Below are 12,591 nucleotides of genomic sequence, written 5' to 3'. Positions count from 1 at the left end.
TCAAAATTATATTTCCTCCCATGCTATAAAACGTTGTCATTCCTCTTAATTATTTTGCTTAATATATATAAATAGCTAATTATAAATTGATCAATATAAAATTAACTATATGAGCATTAACCTGTGATTTATGCATTATGCCACAGTTAATTATTAAATTTATCAATATAAAATTAACTCTATGAGTTTTAATCAATGATCTATGTAATATGCCACATAATTAGTTATTAACTATATGAGTCTTAATTTGTGATCCATGTGACATATCAAATAGTCAATTATCAACTATATGTGTCACACCCTACCCCTCCGTAAGGCATAACATGATCCCGTAGTATACCTAATGAATTATCAACTTCGTCTACTGAAAACCCATTAAATACACTACAAGAGATTTTAAACCTTTTCTTCTTTTTACAGTAGTGAGCACTATTTACAGGTGTTAAAAAATTTTTTAACTGAAGTGAAACCAGATAACACATTTGAAGTATTAATAATTTCTGTAAAAATTTTGGCAGAGTGCCATCTGTATTTTGAATAAAACAATTCTTCAAAAACCTGTAAAAAGCACTTCCAATATTTTTCTCAATCCCAAACTCTAATATCCAATCAACACAATAAGTTTCTCAACATTTGCCAACTCAAATCCACAATAATTTTCTATTATTTTCAAAAGCTGAGATAAAGAAATATATCATAATATTTACACACCAAAATAATTTACAAATTTAGTTTACAACTTTAATGTACAATTTTAATGTACAATTTTAATTTACAACTGCTCAAAACCAAGAACAATATATACATACAGTGAACATACATTACAATACAAAATGCAAAATATGGTATACTCAATATACCCGATGAACTCTCAATGTAGCACTAGTAGCCTAGTCTGCTGCCCAGTCAGTCTGTCTACCTGCGACAGTAATGAAAAGCTATCGCTGAGCCAATGTGTCAGTGGTGCACAACATTAACAAAATGCAACTTTAAATCATAAATCATAAGTCTTATAAATAGTGGATACTTAAAACCATAGTTAAATTCAAAGACAGCGAATACCATAAAGAATTTAAACTCCTTTTCATAATAGCATAATAAATATCAATAAATCATACACACAGCTTAATCATGTTACCAAAGTCCAATTCGTCCCAAAAGCCGATGGCTAGTGAGGAATAACATAGCTAGCTAGCAATAATATGAATACTCATTCTATTCATCCTCAATAGGCACACACCTCAACACTTCAGCCAGAGAGGGAATTCAAAGTCAATTCGTCCCACTAGATAAGCTAGTGAGGAATTCAATCATATATATATGATATCTTTGGTTTCAAACCATTTACAATGTTTTTCAAGCAATAAGTATCCATTAAATATCCATTCAACACATTTCCATAATTTAAAACAATAATATACGAATAGTCATAATTCATTTCAATTGAAAAATTCAAAAGAAATAACTGTTGTGCACAAACCTCTGAAGTGTAGCCTCTTGGCCCTGACTCAGTGTTTCCTTTCCTTTTCCTGAGTCTTTGCTAACTGAAACACACAATTTGAAGTGTTTCAGTACTCATTTAAACTGTCTCTAACAATAAGGCTTAATAATTAATTTATTGCATTCTATTATTTCCTTTAGTAAAGCTAAAATGTTGACCCTCGATGCACTCTAGGTGAATTAGGTTTAATGTTACCAATATGTCACATTTTATAGCCTTTTAGTGTTGGTACATGTTACCAAATTCATTTTCAAGTATATTGCATTTTATTGTAATTTGCTGGATTTCGGTATATTAATTTGACCTAGCCGGATGACCTAGTTCCCTCGGTTTTCGGGCTCCGGTCCAAACTATAAACTTGTAGGTCTATGTCTTATTGCACGCGAGGCAAAATTTCAGGCCATTTTGAGTTGTGTAGACCAAGTTATGGTCAATTTACCAATGGTGGACAGAATGCACCAAAATGGTAGGTTTAGGTCATTTTTAGGTCACTTTTGGTTAGGCCAGTTTTGATACTTGAACTTGTGCAAGCTATTTGGCTTAGTTCTGGCCATTTCTGGGCTTTGGTGTCTTCATAAGAATTGTAGATATATGTCTAAACTATTCATGATAAAAATTTCAGGTCAATTGGACCTGTTTTGAGTGAGTTATAGCCAAAACACTAACTACTTCCCAAATGTTCAATTTCTAGGCTTTCAAGTCACTAATCCGGATTTGGTCATTTTTCAAGTCACCTTCTAGGCAGAATTTTGGTAAGCTTCCTTCATGAAAGTTGGCACATTTTGTTCCTAGTTTCACCTCCAATTGGTCTCATACCAATTGGAGTCACACACTTAAGGTTCTAAGCCAAAACACACACTGCCCTACTACACACTTCTCATCACTTACCAATTACATATTCAACACTTACCAAACTACTTCCTTCATGCCAATTCTGGTTTGTACCTTACCATTAACACATTTAATAACACATTTTGGTCATTTTGGACAGCTTGTAACCATTCTCAATATGCACACTATAACACAGAATTTTTCAAAGTCCATTTACACCATTTAACCACGTGAATATACCCCATTTACATACCCAATTCCAAACCATTATACACATATCCATGCTGCCATCAATAACAACATCTTAAACAACCATAAACAAGTAGAAACAAGCTATATATACTGAATTTCCATGGCTGTCAAAATGTACATCTCCATTAAAACATCAAACTTCAAAAATTCTTCCATAAATCAACTACCCACAACATCCTCTCAAAGTTTAAGGAAGCAAGATTGAAAAATACTCACTTACCACTTTTGAAGCTTGATCAAAACCTCACAAAAACTTAACTTTCTTGCTCCAAGTATGTTGCCCAAGGTATGGTGGTCAAGTTTAATGAAGAAAGCTAGTGTAAAGGGTGGCTAAATCATGGTGAACTTGAGCTTGGAGTGTGGACGGTAATGGAGGCTTTCTTCCAAGGTGTTTCGGCTGGTTTTCTTCCTAAGGTTGAAGATGAGTTCTGCACCTCCCATGTGTCCCTTTAGGTGTCCAAATGTTGAAGTTAGTGGAGCATTATCAAACATTTTAATGGTTATTTATTTAGTTTCCAACTTTTGCACATTTGGCCACCACACTTTCACTATTTACATAATGTATCTCATTTTAATTTTTCATGGTATTTTCAAAGTTTAATATCATTTATTTTTAATGGACATTTAGGTCAAAAGACAACTCGGGGTGTCAAATGACCACAATGCCCCTATTCGGGTTGCATTCCCGATTTTTCAATAACACTGAGTTTTGTCGTTTTTTCGATTTTTCGTCTTTCTTTGTACTAATTAATTAATTTTTCTTTGATATTTCTAATGACATTTATACTTCAATAGATGTTCATTTAAGTCTTAAAAATATTTTCTAGGGTTCCCCGCAGTCCAGGGCTAATCAACGGTCCATGCCTCAACTTCCCGGTGCGGTCACCCATCGCTATGGTTTTCGGCTCGTTTAACTTGGTTACATTTTATTGCTATTATTTTTTCTTTGTTTTTCTTATATTTTCTTTTCTTATATTTCATTATTTTATGTCTCCTCATCCATATCTTAGTGTAGTTCTAGACATCCTAGCTGTCCGGACAACACTGATCACCGGAACAGTAGAACGCACTACCAAATATAGGGGTGTTACAATATGTGTCTTAACCTGTGATCCATATGATATACCACATAGTTGGTTATTAACTATATGAACTTTAACCTGTGATCTATGTGACATGCCATATAGCTAATTATTAAACAAATCAATTTAAAATTGACTATATGAGCCTTTACCTGTGATCTATATTACATACTATAAAATCAATTGTTAAATTGATTTATGTAAAATTAATTATACGAGCCTTCACTCATAATCTATATGACATGCCACATAGTCAAATATTAATTATATGAGTTTTAACCTGTGATATTTGTGACATGCCATATAATCAATTATTAAATTGATCCACGTAAAATTAACTCCATGTAATTTTATAAGTATGATTATATTTACCTTGTAATATAAATTAATAAAAAATTAATTAATTAACATTATAACTAAAAAATTTAATTTATTATATTTTAATATACGATAATTATAAAAATTTGTTAATAAAACCATGTAATATAATTTGATAATTTGATAAAAATTAACTTAATTAATATTATTAACAACTGCACTGTTTTCGTTTCAATTTAATTTGTTAAAGATGGAGAAAACATGTAGAATAAGAGAAAAAAGTTTGCAAATACATTTTTCCTTTAATGTGTGTAGAGAAGAATTTTTGTTTTCCTTGAAAATGGATACTTAATTTATTATTATTTGTTAAAAAATAAAGAATGTAGTTAAAGAAAAATCATTAAAGGAAAGAAAAATAAAAGACAAAGGGAAACTTTGCATTCAAAAGTATAAAAGAATAAATAAGATATTCTACTAAAAGAGAGAAAGTAGAAAATGAAGGAAAACTTTACAATCGAATTAAGATTTTAGAATTAATAGATTAATTCATTAGAACCCTAGATTAAATCAAGAACATGTGCACTAACCTTTTGATGCACTGTAGTTGTGTTTGGTACCTTTAGGATGCACCTAGGACACCAGATGTTATCCCTATAGCTTGTGCACACCAAGATCACCAATGGAAACCCCTTGAACAGCTTCTAAAGCCTTGCCAACCAATTGCAAAATAGAGATTTGCCTTTAGAAAGATTGTAGATGTATACAAGATATTAGAAACGATTTCTAGCAATTTTAATTCAAGAGAATATTGGTAATTCTCTTTGAATTGATGAGAGATGAAGAAGAAGAGAGGGGAGAGCTTCTTTGGGTGGCGGCACATATGAAAGAATAGCAGATTGTTATTACACTCTTTCATAACATCACATTATATAATTAGGTCATCACTTAAAACCTTTGCCACATATCATCTTTTGATTGGCTCAGAATTTTAATTGACATAATCACATTAAGCCAAGTATCAAAGCTAGATTTAATCTTGACTTTGATCATCTTACATGATTGGAAGACAAATGGCAAACTTATATGGTGCCATGTGTCACCATCTCATGGTGCTACATGTCACCCTGTGAAATGACCAAATTACCCTTGTGTTGTAATTTTGAGTTCTCAACCCAAAATAATTATTTCTCCTCTTCTAATCAATTTATATCAAATATAAATTAATTAATTAATCTCTATTAGTTAATTTCTTCTAATTAAATTCATATTTAAACACTTTAAATATAAATTTAACTTATACTATACATCCAATAACCTAGATTTGGTTTCAAGCCATGCTAGGGACTTTGCAATCTAATTGCAAATCAAACCTATTTAATTAATCAATTAAACTCTTTAACTAATTAATTAAATCACATTTAACTTGCTGATTACTTGTGTATATGTGTGACTCACTAGGCTCATCACTAATTAGCAATGAGATATGATATTAACTCTTAATATCATCAGAACTCTTTCTTACCAAAAATGATTTCTCTAAACCATTTTGTGCACCTCATAGATCATGGTTAACACCTAGCATAGCATGCCATGGCCACTCAATTAGTAATAAGGAATACCTTAAATGAATCTTTTATCGTATGTTACCATGCACTAGAATCTTTCTGTTACAAAATCCCAATTCGAGCTACAGTAATAGTTTATGTCAAACTCCATTTACTATGAATATTATGTTCTCTTTTAATTCTAGTTCTTGATTAAAAAGATTTTCTCATCAAAAACTCTTTTCTGATTAAATCTATCTGTCCTGGCCAGAAACTTTAAACATCAAGAACAATTAAATGAACATGGGGTTTTATCCCTATTTACTTAGAGCAACTGATTCCATCTTGATCAACACCTACCTCCATATATAACTAGTAGGAGCCAACACATGCCCATATACCCATACACAGTACAAGTATGAAAAGTAGTATCAAACTCAAACCACCTATATACAAGATAACTGTGCTATCTCAGGTCTAAAGATTATATGCACCGATATGATTTATGACAATGCATTGACAAGAGTAAACTCCATGTGTTTGTCATAAATGTTACTAGTTCGGCCTACTTATCATGCATAAGTGCCTATTATGTTTATTATATGGCATGAGACTCACCATTCCATCTTATTTACAACTCATATAAATAACTTGGGAACAAACATGATTACAATCTTTTTGGATAAGTCATGTCCTTATTGTGAAATATCCTCGATTGTGAACCAATTTATGATACTTTGTGCTAGAAATACTATCACTCATATTCTTAACAACTTAAGAATTGAATTTCTAACAAAATATCAATGGTCCTTTTCTATTACAAATAAATATATTATGCAAATGAGAAAGTGAAAATGCCTTTTATTAATAAAACATGTACAAGATACTTATTAAATGATATGCTCTAGGGCATACTACTAACAATCTCCCACTAGCACTAGAGACTTTCATTACAATATCTTAGACCTATATTCTCAAGATATCGATCTAACTAAGCTTGTGACATAGGCTTAGTGAATGGATCAGCTGGATTTTCAGCTGAAGCTATTTTATGCATGACTACATCGCCTTGCCCAACTATCTCTCTGATAATATGGTAGCGCCTTTCTATGTATTTGGATTTCTAGTGAGACTAGGGTTTCTAATATTCAAACAGCCTCTTTTGCAGCATTTGAATCTAGAACATATCCTATATGTTCTAGATTTAGGATAAGTTTCAAATTTCTTAGCCAATCAGAGAGATTAGGTCTTGTCAACTTATTGCGATCAAGTATGCTTGCAAGGATATTGGATGGTGGTGGTTGTGGTGTGCTTATTATTATCAAAAAATTAACCTCAGAAAATAATCAGATTAATTAGTAAATGTATCATGTATTTAACCAAAATGATTATGATCTTTTAATCAAATTGGTCCTCCCACTAACTTAGCGAATCCTACACTTCCAAAATAGAAAACGGAAATCCTAGTTAGATGGATTTCTAGTGGGTGATTGAATTCTTATAATCCTATTGATCATCCTCAGGCACATCCATTATTGGAATTACAATAAACTATAAGTGAGCAACTCTTGCCCATCACATCTCATGTGAGGTTCAATCATTTACCTAGCCCCTAATGCTCAAAATCTCAGGCACATCCATTATTGACTTATCTTGCATTATTTAAGTTGATTTCATTGAGCCAGTAAACATGTAAATAATTTTAATGTCCTTAGGCACATCCATTATTGTCCACCAAACCATTTACATATTTACGACGTCTCATGTTTAACAATTATTCTGAAGAAAATCTCATAAATTAATTGCATCATATGCAAGTATTTAAAATTTCTTAAAATAATTGCCTCAATGAAGGGCCCATGATATAATTACTTTAATTATACCATTTCCAACTTAATCATTTGTTTGAAAGATTTTGTAGTCGGCTTAATTACTATTATGGTCTCACTTTGCACATTATCCAATTAGCATGCATATATCATATACTTGCATACATTCCCATAAATCTCATGCATACATGGATAAATAATAAATATGGTATGATCATGGACTTTCTAAGGGATTCAATTCTGAGCCACCAAGAATTGAATCAGGGCATTCCTAGGTGCATTCCATTCATTTATTTTACAAGAGTTGCTGAAGGAGTACATAATCAACACTTGATCTTGAATTCCTCCCACTAGTCCCACCAATGCTCTTGACCTCCTTGATCTTCTTTCAATCCAATTACATAGTAATCCTTAGCATACCAAGCCGAATTTACAAGAACCAAATAAATGAAATTATAACCCAAAAATATTACAACATTTATAATACATTCCACTAAAATAAATTAATTAATTTATAACCCAAAGAAATATAAAAAAAAATAAATCCAATCACATTGGTCTTTTATTATCCATGATCATCCATCATATATATCACTATTTAACAATTAAATAAAACATATATACTAAAATTAAATTGAATATCTCATATTCAACTTAAAAATCCAGATTTGAATCACATTCAAAAAAGTTTAAAAATTCAGATTTGAATCACATTCAAACAAATTTAATTATGTGATTATAATTCTAATTAAACAATTTAATTAGACATAAACATAATTATGGGCATCAAACATACAACAATTGCACAATTGAAGTCCATACCATGAGCACCATTGAGGTGCTCTTGAATCTGCCACCTATGGTGACTCCACCATGTGTGCCGCCACACATGGATAACCAACTAGCAATGATAAATCATCTTATGATCAAATCACACAATTAAATTATATATTAAACAATCTAAACGGTAAATATAGTGGCTCTGATACCAATTGAAGGAGTGGAAGCATAAAAAATTATTAGATTAGAACATTGAATTCAATAATTTTCTTCTAAGGTCTCATGCATCATGCAAGATTCATTATTTGCCTATTGATTTCAATGTTCAATTGCATATTAAAACACTTTTAATATGTATTTGGATCTACATTTGCCATTTAAGATTTTAGAATTAACAAATTAATTCATTAGAACCCTAGATTAATTCAGGAATATGTGCACTAACCTTTTGATGCACTGTATATGTGTTTGGTACCTTTGGAAAGCACCTAAGACACCAAATGTTGTCCGTCTAGTTTGTCCACACCAAGATGACTAATGGCAGCCCCTTGAACAGCTTCTAAAGCCTTGCCAACCAATTAGAAAATAGGGATTTGCCTTTAGAGAGGTTGTAGATATATATTGAACACTAGAAATAATTTCTAACAATTTTAATTCAAGAGAATATGGGCAACTCTCTTTGAATTGATGAGAGATGAAAAAGAAGAGAGGAAGAGAGGCTTAGAGGGGGCGACACATATGAGAGAATAATCCAATTGTATTTTTATTCTTTCATAACATCATATTATATAATTAAGTCATCACTTAAAATCCTTGCCACATGTCATTTTCTGATTGCACCTTAATTTTAATTGACCTAATCATATTAAGCCAAGTGTCAAAGTTAGGTTTAATCTTGACTTTGATCATCTTACATAATTGGAAGACAAATGGCAAGCTTATATGGTGCCATGTGTCACCATCTCATGGTGCCACATGTCACCCTGTGAAATGACCAAATTACCCTTGTGTTGTAATTTTGAATTCTCAACCCAAAATAATTATTTCTCCTCTTCTAATCAATTTATATCAAATATAAATTAATTAATTAATCACTATTAATTAATTTCTCATAATTAAATTCATATTTAAACACTTTAAATATAAATTTAACTTATACTATACATCCAATAACCTAGATTTGATTTCAAGTCATGCTAGGGACTTTGCAATCTAATTGCAAACCAAACCTATTTAATTAATCAATTAAACTCTTTAACTAATTAATTAAATTACATTTAACTTGCTGATTACTTGTGTATATGTGTGACTCACTAGGCTCATCACTAATTGGTAATAAGATATGATATTAACTCTTAATATCATCAGAACTCTTTCTTACCATAAATGATTTATCTAAATCATTTTAGGCACCTCATAGACCATGGTTAACACCTAGCATAGCATGCCATGGCTACCCAATTAGTAATAAGGAATACCTTAAATGAACCTTAATCATATGTTACCATGCATTAGAATCTCTCTGTTACAAAATCTCAATTCGAGTTGAAATCATGGTTTATGTCAAACTCCATTTGCTATAAATATTATGTTCTCTTTTAATTCCAATTCTTGATTAAAAAGATTTTCTCATCAGAAACTCTTTTCTGATTAAATCTATCTGTCCTGGTCAGGAACTTGAAACATCAAGAACAATTAAATGAATATAGGATTTTATCCCTATTTAGTTAGGGTAACAGATTCCATCTTGATCAATACCTACCTCTATATATAACTAGTAGGAGCCAACACATGCCCATATACCCATACACAGTACAAGTATGAAAAGTAGTATCAAACTCAAACCACCTATATACAAGATAACTGTGCTATCTCAGGTCTAAAGATTATATGCACTGATATGATTTATGACAATGCATTGACAAGAGTAAACTCCATGTGTTTATCATAAATATCACTGGTTCAACCTACTTATCATGCATAAGTGCCTATCATGTTTGTTATATGGCATGAGACTCACCATTCCATCTTATTTACATCTCATATAAATAACTTGGGAACAAACATGATTATAATCTTTCTGGATAAGTCATGTCCTTATTGTGAAGTATCCTCGATTGTGAACCAATTTATGATACTTTGTGCTAGAAATACTATCACTCATATTCTTAACAACTTAAGAATAGAATTTCTAATAAAATATCAATGGTCCTTTTCTATTACAAATAACTATATTATGTAAACGAGAAAGTGAAAATGCCTTTTATTAATAAAACATATACAAGATACATATTAAATGATATGCTCTAGGGCATACTACTAACAATCTCCCACTAGCACTAGAGCCTTTCATTACAATATCTTAGACCTATCTTCTCAAGATATTGATCTAACTGAGCTTGTGACATAGGCTTAGTGAATGGATCAGCTGGATTTTCAGCTGATGCTATTTTCTGCATGGCTACATTGCTTCTCCCAACTATCTATCTGATAATGTGGTAGCGCCTTTCTATGTGTTTGGATTTCTAGTGAGACCGGGTTTCCTTAGCCTGTATGACTGCTCCATTGTTGTCACAGTGGAGTGGAACTGATGACTCAATGGAAGGAACTACTGCAAGTTTTGTCACGAACTTCTTTATCCAAACAGCTTCCTTTGCAGCATCTGATACAGCAATATACTCAGCCTCGGTAGTGGAATCTGCAGTCATACTTTGTTTGGAACTCATCCAACTGACTGCACCTCCATTACAAATGAACACATACCTAGAGGTAGACTTTCTATCATCGATATTTAATTGAAAATCAGAATCAGTATAACCATCCAATTGCAAGTCACCACCTCTATAAATCAAGAATAAATCCTTAGTTCTTCTCAAGTACTTAAGGATATTCTTGATAGCTATCCAATATTCCAAACCTAGATTGGATTGATACCTGCTAGTCAAACTAACAGCATATGCTATATCCAGCCTAGCACACAACATTGCACACATCAAACTTCCAATAACACAAGCATATGAAATCCTGGCCATTTTATCTTTTTCTTCAGGTGTCATTGAAGACATCTCTTTAGAAAGGTGGATACCATGTCTCATTGGTAACAATCCTCTCTTGGAATCAAGCATTTTAAACCTCTTTAACACCTTTTTCAAATATAGACTTTGGGATAAACCAATTATTCTTTTTGCTCTATCTCTATAGATGCGAATCCCAAGAATATAGGTTACCTCCCCTAAGTCTTTCATGGAGAATGTATTTGACAATCATACTTTTACAGTTGTCAACATACTTGTGTCATTACCCATCAATAAAATGTCATCCACATATAAGACAAGGAAAGTGACAGCACTATCACTAACCTTCTTATATACACATGGCTCATCCTCATTTTTTATAAAACCAAATGACTTAATGGCTTCATCAAAACGGATGTTCCAACTCCTCGAAGCTTATTTCAACCCATAAATGGGTCGCTTTAGCTTGCATACCTTGAAACCATCTTGGGATTCAAAACCCCTAGGCTATTCCATGAAAATGTTTTCTTCAATGTATCCATTGAGAAAAGCTGTTTTGATATCCATCTGTCAAATCTCATAATTATAGTATGCAGCTATTGCTAATAGAACCCTAATTGATTTAAGCATGGAAATAGACGAGAAAGTCTCCTCATAGTCGATTCCTTGCCTTTTGGCGAAACCCTTTCGCTACTAACCTTTCTTTATAGGTCTCTACCTTTCCATCAGAACCAATTTTCTTCTTGAAAAACCATTTGTTCCCTATAGGTACAACACCTTCAAGTGGGTCAACAAGATCCCAAACTTGATTCTTATACATGGAATCAGTTTCGGATTTCATAGCATCAATCCATTTTGAAGAGTCTATATCTGATATAGCTTCTTCATAGGTAAGTGGATCATCTCCATGATCTACTTCTTCATGAGTAAACAACTCTTGTTCTTCTTCATGAAGAAAACCATATCTCACTGGTGGGTGAGATATCCTGGTTGATCTATGAGGAATAATTGTAGATGTTTCATCAATAGGTGTAGGTTGACTAGATGGATCCATATCCATTTGATCTGTTAGTTGGTCAGAATTCTCCAATTCTAACTCTATTTGCCTTCCTTTGCCTCCTTCTTGAACAAACTATTATTCAAGAAATGTGGCATCTCTACTTACCACAACCTTTTGTGATGTAGGCAAATAAAAATAATATCCAAAACTCTCTTTTGGATATCCAACAAATCGACCTTTTTCTGATCTGGTTTCCAATTTATCAATGTTCAGCTTTTTGATATAAGCTGGACAACCCCAAATCTTAACATGCTTAAGACTTGGTTTTCTTCCATGCCATATCTCATAAGGTGAGGAAGATACTGATTTTTATGGAATCCTATTCAGAATATGCAAAGCTGATTCTAATGCAAATCCCCAAAAGGAGATTGACATTCAGT

This window comes from Hevea brasiliensis, chromosome 16 (genome assembly GCF_030052815.1).
Source record: "Hevea brasiliensis isolate MT/VB/25A 57/8 chromosome 16, ASM3005281v1, whole genome shotgun sequence".
Taxonomy (NCBI): Eukaryota; Viridiplantae; Streptophyta; class Magnoliopsida; order Malpighiales; family Euphorbiaceae; genus Hevea; species Hevea brasiliensis.
The sequence above is the reverse complement of the archived record's forward strand: the minus strand, read 5'-3'. Positions refer to the sequence as shown.